Raw genomic sequence first — 16,447 nt, 5'->3', positions numbered from 1 at the left:
ATTAGGCAGATCTCTTCATTTCTTTTTATTTCGCCTCTGAGAGCACATATGGTGTCAAATCTGGGGGAAAGACCATTATTTCTGGGCAGAGAAAAGAGAAGCCTGCAACAAGAAAGTTATAAAAGCTCACTGTGAGTAAAGCATTTACTAAAGCAGTTTTCCTTGAGCTCATAGATAACCTAACAGTAGACTGAAAATTAACTCAGAAGGAATTTATTTAGATGATGGAGCCTTAGCATATGTCTGTAGCATTCTCAAGAGCAAAAACTAGCATCCACTGTAAAAATCACACAAATTCCCTTCTTTAAATGAACATTAAGATATTTTGGCATGTCATTTTCAATTTGGCTTCAAGAAAACTGGCCTTCACTGTAATCATACAACTAGTTTAAATGACTTTATTAATGGAGACTTTTTTACACTGATGAATGACAGTGAGTATCAATTTTCCTGCCATTGACAATATTCAATGTGAATTAGGTTTTTGGAAGAATATTTCCTGAATGTGTGTAAATATAGACAGTGCAAAGTCTACCAAAGTGATTCTTGTACTTTTCAAATTACCAGCACCTTTTCCCTTATCTTTTCTATTCTCTGAAGTTTGATGGTTGTCCAAAAATGGGGTATGTTCCTACCAACTTTTATATTCATATCTTATACGTTAGAAGTGAAATGTTTGAAGTCGTTCAAAGTAGATATAAACTCTACTGCTAAAGCAAACATTGTGACCACTGGTTACAGGCGCAGTTACTGCCTCAGTGCATACACTTATGTGGGTGCTCCCAAAAGGCAGTCCCAAATGTCTCATTTGGAAGCTTCACATTGCAAAAAGATGTGGCATTTGACACACAGTCATTTTTTGAATGTGTAATATCTGCCTTATGTGTGATCATACTCATGTGTCCACATAGAAGCTCACTCTCAGATATTTGTTCCTCTTGTTCTATGGAGTTTGTGGATCATCCCTGCCTTGGAATCACGTAGCTTGTAGGTGCAAAGCACTGGAGAAAATGCATGGAATAGTTCAAATCTTGAAGGTAAAATATAGGTTTTTAAAAAATTGATATATTTTTTGAAAATTTCAGAAACTATACCAGAGACTTTAACTTCTGCAGATGTTGTGGGTGATTGGGAAAAAAACTGTTTTCTGTCTTCATATAGTGAGTTCTGAGTAAAAAAATCCTTTCTATGATTCAGCTGCATAGAGACAGAGATTTACATCTTCAAAATCACTCTTACCTCTCCATATTTAAGCAACACATTGTGATAACCATAAATAATTCAATGTACATGACTGATTCACTTCATGTGGGTCTTGGTACCCTGTGATGCTGTAATAACACAGGTTGCAAAACCCCTTTCAAAATAATGCACAAACCTGGCACTATGTTTTAATAGGGATTTAATCTTTAGAAGCATAATAGTTATGGACAAGGAGGAATTGAGTTACAGGTGTGTAAGCCAATTAAATTTATATATGTTTCACAGATTCTCAAAAGATTCACAGATTCTCACAGATTCTAATGATTTGTCAATCTTTCTGTCTCTCACTTGAAACATTACAATAGTTGGTTAGCAATGAGTGTAGACAGGAGAGTAATTTAAAAGGAAGTATTACTGTACTTTGACTTTATTATAGATAGGGAAGCTAGCTCTGCACTTCAGTGTACACTAAATTCAAATGCAATAAGCTAAAATCCAAAGCAGCTTAGTGGGTATTAAGAGAATGACCTGAGGATGGGCTGCCAGTAAAATAAAGGCAACTGTATAACCAGACTATGTAAACTGGAGATTTTTTCAAGTCTTCTAGCACAGAAGAAAGAAGAGAAATGGTGAGAGACACAATAATCCCATCATTTCTAGATGGGCACAGTCTCAGCGCAGTCAGAGTTTTATGTGGTCCTGTTGAGTACTTTTGAGTAATTTTCTCAGATGAAGCTCTACTTTCTTTACCATTACTCTTTAAATTCTTACTACATCTCTCACAACATTTATTTCACAGCTGAGGGAGTCTGCATGATTACATACTTTGATATTTCAGGAACTATTAAACAATTGTAATGTCTACCCTGACAATCAAAGCCCGTCTTTATGACAAAAGAAATTATGATTTTTCCTAAAGCATCCTTTTCAACTTCACCAAAGTAATGCAAAACATTTTTCAAAGATGTAGCAGAAAATAATACACTCATAAAGAAATCTCACATCTTTATGCTTTAAAGCAGATTATAGATGATGACTATAACATTAACAGTGTTGAAAGTATTAATCATAGGGTTTTTACAGAAATAACAAAGTTTGACATATGGATTCTTTGACACAAATGTAATATACAAACAGGATATAAGCAGATATAAATTGAGATAATTTACAACAAATGTTAACCCATATATAGATGAAACATTATCTAGAATACCAATCCACTTGCCTAGCATATGCATTGAGTCTACATTGATTCACAGTCAAACTCGAAGCATGTAGATTTTTTAAGTCATCATTGACTCATCAGGTCATTATTAGATAGTGATTGCACTACCTCATTTATTAGTTCCAAATGCTGTGTTCAGCACTGTCGGTTCTATTCGGATCTTGCCTACAACAGAGAACCACAACATTTTCTGAATGGACTTAGAGGGAAAAAAGATTTGCTCAGATTGCCAGAATGCTTTCCTTTATACTGATGACTATTTGCAATGACATTTTAATGTGAACTTTCTACATCTCAAAGCCAAATAATCAATAAAGGGAAAAACCATATAGAGTGTTACAGAGATGAAGAGCTAAATTAACACTTTAGATTATTAAAATTGCTCTTTATAGTTTTAGATTTACATATAAATATCTATTTAGGTCTGACATTAAAAAACACACTCTGAGCTGAGCTGAGCTGCACCCATAGCATTCTGCAGTTTCTTACCCAGTCTACACACTGACTCCATGAGAAAAGACAGTCCCTAGGGTTCTCCCAGCAAGGCTGCAGCTACCTGGGCTGTGCTCATGTCTCCAGCTGTTGAAGTACCAGCACTAAACCCAGTGCATGGTAAGTCTCTCTGTGTACCATGTGCCCTCTGTCTGTGCCCTCAGCCATGCCTGAAACAGATTTAGTCATTGCCTGGCTGAGAGTAACAGTCCAGCCATGGCAACATGAGCTAGGGACAATTGTGATGGCAGTGTAGTCAAGAGAGGCAAATTATGCATGCAGAGGTGTTAGAATGCAGTGAGATCTGTTTTTCATGTTCTTAGAATGCATTTTCTAATCTTCCTACCATGATTTACATTTCTGACATAAGTAAGTAGCAAAAGCATGGGAACAATGAGTGTGAAAAAAAAATTAGCATGAGAAGCATCCTCTGAAAAGTAACTTGGGAGAAATATTTGTGACTCAGCCGTTGTATAAATTGAGGAAGATACATTTCTATACTAGTTTGAATGGGGTATAAGAAATTATATGCCTGACTTTGGTCACAACTATCCTATGCTCACAAAATATAATTGTTGATGTATGAAAATGAAATCTTTACATGGCTGTATAACATAGCCCAGACTGATAGGCTAACATAGTCCTAAGAAAGAGCCATGGCTGTCAGAAGGATGAGGGAGAGCCTTCCCATTTATGGAGACACAACCAGCTCTGCTACAGCTAAGTAAACATTAGTTTATCATGCTGTATATTAACCATTGTCTGTGACTCAGTTTTAACAGTATCGGTCTTCTCTACACCACAACATGGCTTCAAATCTTTCACTGCACAGGACACCAGACAATTCAACATGATAAAAAATATTATAATAGAAGTTACCTCATTTTGCCTTTCCATGGTCCATCTGTCCAGTACCTGGTTGAGGTAGTCAGGAGTTGTCTTTGGTATGAACACCATCTGTTCCTTACTGAACTAAATCTTCTGTAAACAAAATAGAAATGCTTACATTAGAGAGATCCTTTTATTAATACAGTCTTTCATCTCCAAAATTTTACAACTATTCACTTTTGATTCAGCAGCCATTTTCCAACTACTAACAGGATTTGTAAAACCATTTGTAGTTGGAACAAAACCACAAATTTTTACTTTCCTTGAAAAAATATGAAAATTTAGAAATTACTTTTCAGTGATGTTAAAATTTGATAAATTGAACTTTCAATGTACACTCGGAAGACTAAGCTCCTGACAAAAAAATGGAAAACAAAATGGTGCTCTTTCTCTAGGCACCTCAAGTATTTATGTATTTAATTTTCTATAGAAAACCTTAATCATTGAGTTAGAGAACATTTAGAAATCTGTTCTTCATCTCCTCTCATGCTTTTCAAGGAATAAATAGACTCCAAGTTTGAAAAGCACTAATTCACCTGAGAAGGTACACCTGGATTTAAATTCCTCCTTCATACAACCATTACATTTACAATATTAACTTGGGAACTGAAATGAGGGTTTCCAACACTCAAGTGCATTCCCTGATTAGCAGATTAAAAAATCTGGTCCCATGAATCTTTAATTATTCATATGTAAATAAAAGCAGTTTGGGAAATAGAGACTTTGCTCCATGTCTCATCCCAATCACACCAAAGTGTTGTTACTTAAGTAAATTACAGAAATTATGGCTACAGACTTAATTATTCAGAATCTGAGATATTTAAATATAGTATAATCTTTCTAGGTTAGTATGGACTTTGGGGAAAAACACGTGAACAGGTAATCCTTCCTGCGCTGCTCTGTGAGAAACAACCTGATGTCAACCGTCCTACCTAAGTTTAAAGGACATTCATAGTATACGGGTTTTTCTTTAGTTTCCTTATTTAAAAGAGGGGATATTTTCAGAGCTTACTGCTTGTCTTTAATGTTATTAGTAATGACCATTCTAGTGTCCAACAAAATGGACTCCAAGGAATATTAAAAAAAAAAATAACTAGAGTGTTATTTGGTAATATCTTCATTTCTTTTTCCTTCAGAGACTAAGTAGTAAAATTAGAATACTAATATTTTGAAAAGAAATGTTAATGTTTTTGTAATATAGAAAAAGGATTCCATAATTTCCCTATTTTTCTTTTATAGCGCTTCAACAGTTCAAATAATCTGCCAGGATATCAATTTTACTGCAGGAAAATAGTGCATCAGTTTATTTCTGGTCACTTCAGCTTTTCTCAGAGTATCTTTTCTACAGATCTTAATAGCTTATGATCAACAATTGAATCATAAAAGCAATTTTAGGTAGGTGGGCAGATGGTAAGTGGATCTTTCACAAATGTTAGAGTCCTTAATGAATAAAGTAAGTATGTAAATACACATAATGCTTGAGGTTATTTCATATTGTATCAGATTTCATAGAATATTAATGATTTCTAAAGTAAATTCTATTTTCAAATAAGTAGGGAATCATCACAAGTGCATTAAATAGGAAACAATAATTTAATAGCTATGTGGTCACAATTTGCAAATGCAGTCATATTTTGTAATTTGGCCAAGGTGAAAAAGCCTTCTATCACAGTTTCATAGAACAGGTTTTATATGTAACTAAACCAGGCATAATTCTGGCTTATTAAAAATATTATTAATATTTTATAGTGGTTTTATTTTTTAATAGATTTTATTATTAGTTAAATGAGAAGTTGTTTTCATCCAAGGTAAAAAATATTACCATAAAATCCATAAAAATGTAGGGAAATGTTTCCAATATTTCCATTTAAAAATATAAGCACAAAGAATGTTTAAACCAAAGGATTCAGAAGTGTAGACCAAGTCTTATGTTTCAGAGAGTGAATTGATCTAGTTGTTTTGATTAAAGACTTACTAAGTACTCCTGTTAGTAATGGAATCTCAAATTCACATCTATATAAATATATTTTGATTGAAGTGATTCTTCTGTATACATACACACACAATCAAAGTCCTTTTTCAGTGTTTTCTCTATTAAAGAAAATATTCTCGTTTAGTTTTAAATTGCTTCTGGATTAGGTTTAGCATATTCTAAAGGAATGCTTTCAGCTCCACATTTGCCTGAAAACTACCAAGACTACTGTTCTATTTTTGCTAAACCATTAGTTTCATATATCATAAAATGATATATGAAACAGCATTTGTTCTGTTGGTTCATAAATTTCTTGAACATGACCTTTGCTTAGTGATTTGTTAGACTATCCAAAAATGTACACTATATAGTGCATACTCTATTGCCTTCTGGATACTCTGCTTGTATTAATGTCCCATTGCCCTTAAGTATTGCCATCACTATCATGAAGGATGGCTTTGAAAAATTCAGGTTTGTCAAAGCATTTAACACAATTTCTCTTGGGAGCTCCACTTCTGAACCATGTTAACATTGTAAGAAATCTCAGCTCAGGGAAGATGGCTAGGTTTGAGTGTATGGTTCTTGTATTTATACACATTCCCAAGACAGAAAGGCAAAATCAAGACAAAAGTCAAATATAGCAAACACAATCAACCAACTTAAAAATTAATTTCAAAGGGATTAAAATTAGGACATGCTACTTAAAGCATGTTCTTAAGGCTGAAGAAAAGTTCAGACCACTTTGGAGTTAGGTACTTAAAAAGATCCCCTAAAATTAAATGTGTATTAATTTAATTTATTAAAATATTGTGCATAAACTGCATCTACAATAGGATGTATTTGACTACCCTCTCCATCTAATTTTTAATTTACCACAAGTCTTTTGGGACACATATGATACCACAAGCGTGAATTGCCATGACCCAAGGAATTATTTCAGGGTTATTTGCTGTGCAGTGCCACAGACCATTTTAGTGGTGCTCCTGATGGAGTGGCTTTTGGAAGTGGGATGAAAGGAAGGAGAAGAAAGTGAAAGAATTTCTAAAGGTAATATCACTGCTAAATTCCCGTTGTAAACATCCAGGTTTTGGAATAATGAGCTTCTGGGTCCACTCAATAAAAAAAGGTGGTAGGGGGGTAGGTTCAACAATTCAGTGAATTGATATCTCCTAAAATGTTGCAGGTTCAGGGATCTGTATCCCAGAGTCATGCTGGTGCTCCATTATGAGGGTTAGGGGGGATGGGAAGAAGATGCTGGGCCTCCATGTGGAAATTTTCAAAGCTGTAAGAAGAGGAGCCCTGAACCACCCAACAGTGATTTCAAAATCTTTGCTTGGAGAGGCAGACCAACCTTATTTTTTAATGTTGCTGAAACCTCTGGCTTCCTCTGTATAGGTGGTAAATTATCTGCATAACCATAACTCTTTTTGAACCTGGGAAAAACTCAGATTCATGCTTCAGGTGGACTGGTATAAGTTTTTGAGTACTTCTGTTCCTAAAAAAAAGTTCAAAAAAAAAGACAATTGCCAATTTTTCCTTTGCCTTACAAGGTCTCTCCTAATGCTTACATGTGCCAATTTGCAGAAATGGCACACTACAAGGCTGTCTGGTCCTTTCTTGGTTATTTGAGTGTTTAAATAACAGGCAATGGCCATGCCCATGCACCATTTCACCTTTGCACTGCTCTTTTATAGATAGGTTCCAAGAGAAAGCATGCATCATCTCCTATTCCAAACAAGTTTTATCTTTGCAGCTACAAATATATACAGATATGTGACTGTATTTTGTATCAGCTACATCCTGCCTACTCACACAGCATGGTATTCGTTTTTACTAACCTACTAAGGTATTACAACTCGGCAATAAATTAATATCCGAGCTAAAGTATTCATGTTTGTGATGGTTAGCAGAGGACTTGGGTCAAAGGAATTTTCCAATTTTCTTATTCAGAAACTATAAACCTATAAGCTTTTGACCCAAGTACATAGTACTTGGCATTACTGAAAAACAGAAATCTTTGAGACAATGTCCATCTCATCACACAATATCTAAGTTTAACTTGAGTATACTTTTCTCCTTACTTTTGAAAGTCCAAGCAAACATCAATTATGTATTTAAAAACTTAGATGAGGAAGGCCCAGGCTGCTACCTTGATTATTTATGTCATTTAGTTAATTATGGTCATATATGAGCTGCTCTGTACATCCTAAAATTCCCAACCCTCAGAATAAATCAAACAGCTGACTTTTATCAGCAGCTGTCTCTTGTTTCACTTCAAAGGAACAAGTAATTCAGAGGGTGAGGAAAAAGGCCAAAATTTATTCTTCTCAGTACAAAACTCCCATTTCTATCAGTATAAAAGAAAAAGTTAATGAAATGCCACCTTGTTACATATCCTGTCTGCTACCAATATTTTCATAAAATGCCCATAAATCTGTTTATAGTGCATTCTGCTATCAGCCAAAAGTATATGTCCTGTGAGCCATTGAAGTAATTTAGGAAATATCCTGAATCACAAGTTTACAGAGCACATGGAACATAGCTATCAGACTGTAATGGAAAAAATTGAAACTGTTTTGAATCTTTATCATCAAGAAGTCTATTGACTCTGTTTTATGGGAGGAAATAGAAGCTTTCTCAATATTCTTCTTACTCAGAGTCTCACATATCTGTGATGCATTGGGTGGCATTCCTGTTATGAAACTCCCTCAGACAAGCTATATTGCAGCAGTAAATTCTAGATCTAGCCCACAACGTTGGAAAACATTCCTGAACAGATGGTTTCATTCAATAAAACATCAAAGTACCATAGTAAATAATGCTGTGGAATTTTTTTGCCAGTCATTTTGCAGTGCCACATTAAACATTTCCAGAGGCAGCTGAAAGTGAAAGAGACAGAAACATTTGGCAGTGAACAGAGTGCCATAGGGCTGTTTGACTGGTGATGCTGAGACCAGAAAAAGAAATGAGTATCTGAGTGGCACTTCTTGGAATGGTTTTTGACTTGTAAAGAGCAGAGAGTGCAGGGCAGTTAGAGGTCATCTGCTCTTTCCCTTCCTCCTCTCCACTGCAAAGAATTTTTGTGTCTCATGCTCTTTCCCCTGTTGACTTCTTTCTCTCTGAGTTTGGGGAAAAGAATCTTGACTTGAGTGTCTCCTCTCTTTTGAGTCAGCATGTTCTACTGTCTGCAGGCATTAGCAGAACACAGTCTCCTCTAAAATCAGTCAAATTCTTGAAGATCTGAATCAAATATCAGCAAAATGGAATGGGATTGTGGAATTAGCTAGCCTTGCCAATGTGTCTTAGACTTCATATACTAAAAGTAGACTAGCTATCAGTACTTTGAGAATAGACTGTATCTAAAGACAAAAGCAGCAAATAGAAGAGAATTATCTAGTCAGTCAGTAAAGCAATCCACAGGCTTCAGTGTCCTGCCAGTGAAATCAAAGGGCATGAAGCAATACATGGCAGTAAGCCTCAGCAAAAAAAAAAAAAAAAAAATGAAAGCAGTGCTTGGTTTGTAGGGTCCTGCTATTGAAAGAGAAGAATGTTTTTTTTACATCTGAAAGTGCATTTTAGGAAGGACCACAGATTTCAGATAATTCCATGAATTAAGAATTAGGATGTAACTCTACAAGAAAAGATCTGTTTCTCTTTATATTCTTGCAATGGGTACAGTATTGCAAAGATTAAATATGCAAGCAATTTAGCAGTTGTAGGTCTTCAAAAATAAAACCAAAATCATCTAATGCAAAACATAGTAGCACTGCCTCAGAATTTTCTGAAGATTTGAAATGTAAAGCTCCTTCCCATTAATATACAAGTTGAAGGCAGTTTTCTTCCCTGTCTTCTTTGTCTCAAGGAACAGAAAAAAAAATATCAGTTGACAACTTAAACTAGCCTTGCTAGGGCAGCATTCACAACTCCATCTTCTGTTTTATCCATCACATTTTTTTCACTGTCATCTCCAAAAAACACAAATTAGCTGCAGCCAGAGCCACAGCAGTCCCATCTCTGCCTGGTTCCCAGTAGTTCCTGCACTGGATGTGAATTCTCATTATGTAACACACTCAGGCATGGGCCAAACAACTGCTTTTTACAGAATAGCCTGAGTGTGAGTCAACAACAAAGGCAAACCCAGGTCAAATGCAGAGACAGCGTGTCACTGTGCTTCATGTCCAGATCCCTAAGGATGTGGGCACCGAGAGGCCTGGAAGCTGTAGCTCCTCAGCCATGCAGTTTGCCTGGCTTCCCTCCCATCAGAATTCCAGTGGGCTAAAGATACAGAACTCTGATAAGAAGAGAGCAGGCAAATGAAAGAGAAGCATAAAATCATGCAAACAATTTTTTAAGCATTCTGGCTGTATCTCTCCAGGAAAAAAAAAAAAAAAAAAAAAAAAGAAGAAGAAGAGAGAGAATCAGGTATAAACAGGACTTTTTTCTTCTTTATTCATGACACATTTTAATGAGATTTGAAATGAGCACAGGAAGACAGAGCAAGATAACAAGGTTATCTTCAACTCTAAATCTTCACACTATTTATGATGCTAAATTTGCAGGCTATGCTGCTCACTTACATTTCCATAAAGTAGCATAATAAAAGAAAAAGAACAACTAGATGGTAGCAATTCTTCTTCTGAACTGTCCTTTCTGAAAAAATTATATACAGTCCTCTGGGTTCTGATATTCTTTTTACCTCTGCAGAATAATGTCCCTTTTGTATTTCATCCCTTCTTTGTGCAGAGATAAAGAGAATGTGTGTACATTCAGACTGCTACTCCCCTAAGTGATATGACTCATTCACACAAGCATCTGTACCCCTTAAGGGACTGACAGTGCCTTTTCCTCTTAACTCATTAATTTTACTTTTCTTTATACTGAAGAATTGCTAATAAAGTAACTTTTCTCAGTTGATATTCAATCTCTTCTGTGCCCCTGCAGGCACCTCTTATTCTTCAGTACTAAAAGCACAATGTGTTGAACTCTCCCCACAGATGCTATGATGGAGGCATATATCTTCTAACATTCACTCCATCTTCTCGAAATATCATCTGTTTTGCAGATTGCAAACTGGGACTAATGGCAGGCAGCAGTGTCTGCAACAGTAAGAAGTTTGAAATGCTTCCTAATACCAGCCAGCTTACACCTGTGTCTGATATAGTACAGCTACAAGATGGCCAGGTATTTTCTAAAGCAATTTTCCCTTAAAGCTCTCAGCTGTAGTTATTACATAAAATCTCATGGCTTCATTTGAATTTAGATACCTTTCCTCTGTGTTTCCAAGTTAATCTTAGAAGCAGCCTTTAAGCTGTGGTGAACTAGAAGAATACATTTCACCAGTCCATTATACCATTAATGTATTAAAAATAAATGAATGCATAAATGAAGAGGCACAAAAGAAACCATTCTCTTTCTAATTACATATTTTTCTTTGCCACTCTCACAATGTTGCCAATGATTAAGTTTTCTAGGCTTTTAATGTGAGGTTGAAGAAATTAATAGCAGAAGAGTATGGAGTCCGTCATGTTTGAACCAGTTCACACTGGTACGAGTTGATATCCCTAGGTCTTTCCCATGTTTATTAAAATTTCAGCATTTTTACAGGTGAGGAACAAGACAGCTAACACAAATATTAGTTGATTTAACAGTAAAAGGATCTTGCAATCAGTAATGGGCGACATACATATTCCAGAAGTTCCCTTGGCCCTTTCAGAAGAGGTGTAAAGGTAGCTAATATTATATTACTGAAAAACACAGGTAATTATAAGATTAATTGGAAATTGAGTTCTCTCATCTCTGCTGAATGAAAAACATCACATTTGCCTTACCAGTCTTTGATCAGTGTTATCTCTCTTTGCAGAGACTAATAAGACAACATAAAAGCAAGTAAAAGTTCATATTTTAAGTAGTTTCTCTAGTGTTTCTGACACTTGTGAAACAAAGGAAGTACTAAATATTGATAATCATGTCATTTCAAAGAGAAATAGCCATTTTTTTTCATGTATTACTCACTTCAATTAATCCCAAGATTAGTGCAGTGTGCAGTGATTCTTTTCTGTGAAAAGTCATTTTAAGGTTTAAATAACTGAAGGTTCAAAAACTACACATATACTAGCATGAATCATCATAGCAGCACTCTAAAATACCACTTTCTTTGAAATCACTGCTTGTATTAAAAATAAGGCAATAAGCTACTTACTGAATATAATGGTTTTTAAAAATATGTAAACTGTGCTGATGGGGTGTATCTGATTAATGAAAACTAGGTGAATGCAAAGTTCTGAGAATGTAAAGTGGCTGTACATCTCTGTGTGATATAAAATCTGACAGCCTTTTAAATCTCAAGAGGTAAAAAAAAGAGCAAGGAATGGGAGGATTTGTTCAACACAGTAGGAGTAGGTTTTGGTGAACTCATACTGAATCATTTTTCTTCCACTGTGTAGAAAACGTGCAAAGAAATATTCTAAGCATCCTACATGTCTGCTCAAAGTGGACCAAGAAAAAGACCCATTACATTTTGAATGTTGGTAGTGGTGTTCCTTCTAGGCCTCTACATGTAATACTGCCCCCAAAGGACATCCCAGCTGGAGGCTGTAAGAGTGAAGGGAAATGCCAGTTCTATTAGCAGAGTATGCCAGCCTAGTCCACATTTTGAGGTCTGTGCTTCTCTTAAGTGGCCTTACCAAGATCATATTAGTCAGGTAATCATATGGTCAGACTGAGGGTCTGCAGATGAGTTGTCAAGAGTGAGTGCTTTGATCCAGCTATTTGCACCCCTTTTCAAGGCAGAGACACTCTTCCCACTTTCTTAGCATCAGAAATAAAATTATTGTATCCACACGGTATGACAAAATGAAGCCCACTAACATGCAATGTCCATGTCCATCCAAGACATTTTTGGTATATTTTTTTCAGCTTCAACAGTAAGGCCAGCCAGCCAGGGCTGCACCACTGAACAGGTAACTCATTGACCAGTGTTTATTGTTTGTGGTCAATTTAGAGGAGAAAAAGAGCTTCTCCAACATCAGATACACTTTGTAATTATTATGATATATATATATATAAAGAAGGCCACATAGACAGATGTCTAGTTAACAATAGTCTTTCAAGGTAAGCAGTATTGTTACTTTCTCGAGGCTGTCTCAATACTCATGGCCTTATCAAAAGGCACTTAGATATCATCTAATAGGTAGATCAGATGGTGAATGAGGCATAATTGTGTGGATATTACGATGATTTGGTTTTTTTATTATTATCCAGAGAAAGAAGACATGATGAAGACAGTAGCATGATCCTAAAAGAAAACAAAAAAAGTATTTCTCAAGTGAAGCTATATTAAAGTATGGTAACAACAAAATAATGACAATGGAATATAAGTAAAAAACAATATTCACAACATGTGTCTGGCACAAAATAATTTGGTCCCACAAGTTCTTTTGCTTTGGAACCCAGAATAGAAAACTTAAATTCATGATCAATAATCATCAGCTAACACGTACTGAAACTCATGCTAAGAGACTAGACAAAGGGTTAAACCCTAGTGTTTAGGTTTTTATTTTGGTATCCAGGCTCAAATGATCAACAATTACTGCACATTAATAAACAAAGAGCTATTAGTAAAGCAGCACAAACAAATTATCTGACAGAGTTTGTTGCCTCATTCCCTCTCACATTTTTTAAATCATCTCTATAAAGAGTGCTGGAAAACACTGTTCATTAGCTTGTATTGTCTTATGTGTCAAACAGATTTAGATTATTTTATTCTGCTTATAATCATTTGGCTTCCCCCAAATTTCTTTAACAGTGTTACTTTATGAATCAATTTAGTTTAGTGTTTTTTTCTAACTATGACCAATCAATAACACTTCACTTAACACATTATGTGAGCACTGCATTTTGGTACCCCTCTTTTTACGACACAGCTATTTACAATATAGCTCCAACTACTTGCCTTTCATTAGTAATACAGCAAAGTCTAGTAGCTTATATGTTTCTTATAAACTGTGTTTGGAAAGAAGACATTAGTCAAGATGGTTCCACCCTTATAGAAATATATATCCTTTGGTGTTTTGAACCTTACTCAGTTATGTCAGGTATTTATTGCCTCTGTTGTTGTGGCACAACTCAGGTGAAGAATGAGCTGGGTAAGAGTCAGCAGTATTTGAGGCATGGTAGTCCATATATGCTCCATCCCATATTAGAGCTCCATTCTGTTAGGGGCTGTAGAAAACACCTGTGGCAGTCACCCTCTAGTGAAGGGCTTTTAGACTGCCAGCTGAGAAAAGAGGGAAGTATTACTACACTTTTTGGAGAAAAAAGCATTGGAAAATGAAAGCTAAAAATCATAATTGGCCTCAAATCATATTTGCCCTGAGGAAAGAATCAGGCAGAGATTCTTCCCTTATCACTAGCTGAGGTGGCTCCCAAATGTGAAGGTCAGGTCAGGTGAATTCATCACCATTCACTGATGTGGCTCTTTTGATTTTGGGATCTCAGCAGGGGACACTCATCCCACTCTTGCTGAGCCTAGAGCTGGGTGATTTGGGCTGGCCAGGGTCCAGGCAGGTATTTGCAGAGGCTGAGAAGCATGAGTGGGTTCAAGAGACAAACAAGTCAGACAGCCAAATATTGGCTTTCACAGATTACTGGTTGATGTAAAGATACTTTAGTGGGCTCTTCATTGAGGCACAACATAACAATTCCCAATAAGATATCAATTGATAAATTTTATTTCTACTTCTAACCTTCACAATGATATGCATATTTTCTCTATATAGTGCTTATGTTCTATACCTCAGAACCAGAGGTGTTAACAAAACCACCATCATCCAGCTCACAAGAAAGAGAAGGTAAGCTGACTTGACACACACAAACTATTGAACCTTCAATTTTGTAAATGTAGACCAGAAATTATATCAGCCCAGATATGCTGGAGGCACTAATGCAAGCTAAAGTTACATCCGGTTTTTTCCTTTCTATCAGGAAGGATGATGAGTCTTGAACAAAAGCATGGAAGGAAAGGAAAAGGAAGAGTGTGTGTGCATGTATGTGTGAGAAACAGGCTTCTAAACCCTCAAGCTCTCTAGTGCCTTTATAGAGCACTACAGCTATCAGCAATTTACCCTTGGAAAAGGAGTTGTCAAGTAAATGCCTTCCTATTCACATCATGTGGTAGGTAAAAATCCTGAGCTGATCTATGCCTCATGATTGAGCAGACAGGTCTCTTCCCTGCAATCAGTGTTGATGAAAAACTGATTTTTGTGGTAGTTACAATCTCATGGTACTAAAATAAAATCTCCTAGACTCTCTGGTAATGAAAAAATATCTAAGTGAAAGGAAAAAAAGAGTACAAAAAGAATTACAGACTTCTATTTACCTTTAAAATTGTAGAAACATTTTTTTTTTCCCCCAGGAAGTAAATAGTCCTTTTTATTTTTGCTTTCATTAAGCATACTTTCAAGTACTACAATGTGTTTTACCACAGTGGACACCAGATTGCATCAGTTGCTTCTGAAGAAGATAAAAAACCTTATCAAGGGAATGTGGAACAGAAGTCTGGTGATACAAGTGGTACAAGTCTGGCTAGTAAAAGTTATAGAATGGGATAGTTGTTCCCTTATGTAGCAGTTTCTTAATAATTTCACTGCATCAACCTGTGAACAAAACATCAGCTGTTTCCTTATAATTATCATCTGTAACTCTATCAATTTGTAACTCTCTCCTCTAGTTTTCCATGTTAAAACATGGAATAAATCTTTTATTCTGAGGTCCATTTCAATGTGTAACTAAATTTACATCCCATCTCATCACATTTAAATTTACAATTAATGAAAATGATAATTAGTGAGTAAAAGAGGTAGACATTCTCCTAAAAAAATTAAAGAACCATGATTATTAAAAGTATCATGAACTTCACAGGAGAAAAATTCAAATAATGATAAAATACCCCCATTCTAATCCTTGAGTTTTTTAAAGATGAAGTCAATTAGGTTTTCCTCCTACTTAGAGTATCATTGCTGGAGGAGAGGAAATAAGTGTCCTTCTTTCACTTACCAGAGACCTGTACTCAAGATAGCTCCTTTGATATCATTATACATTGAAAATGTAGAAGTAAGCTTCTTGCAGTATGTGGAAAAACAAAACTGGGAGCAAATTACAAAGAACATGGAGGTTTTTCACCTTATGTGAAGATCAGGCAGATCCTTGTGCTCTGTGGCAGAAGTAGAGGGGGCAGAAATTACATAATCCTCCCATGGACAGCACACTGCAGGGTTACAAACATAAAAGCTGCTCAGACTAAAAATGATGATTGACTTTTAGCAAGTTTTGGCTCAGGAGCCTAAGAGTGGATAGTCGAAATCACAACCAATGTACTTTTCAGGAAATAGTCAGTCTGATTCATGGGATGAAGCCACCAGCATTCCATGCATGAATTGGTGCAAGAATAAAGATGCTGAGAATCTGTGAAATAAGGAAGTTTTAGCAATTGCAGGGAAATTTCTCCTGAGCTAAAGAAGCCTTACAAATTTGTCTCACAAAAAGGAAATTGCTGAGAGATACAGTACAGAAGAATCTAAACTTATTGAATAAAGGCACCCAGAGGCACCTATCTGGCAATGTTTGGTCCAGTTCTGAAGGAAGGGGAGGCCCCTTAGCTCTGATGGCTA

The sequence above is a fragment of the Lonchura striata genome, chromosome 4, assembly GCF_050655825.1.
Source record: "Lonchura striata isolate lonStrDom1 chromosome 4, ASM5065582v1, whole genome shotgun sequence".
Lineage (NCBI taxonomy): Eukaryota > Metazoa > Chordata > Aves > Passeriformes > Estrildidae > Lonchura > Lonchura striata.
The sequence above is the reverse complement of the archived record's forward strand: the minus strand, read 5'-3'. Positions refer to the sequence as shown.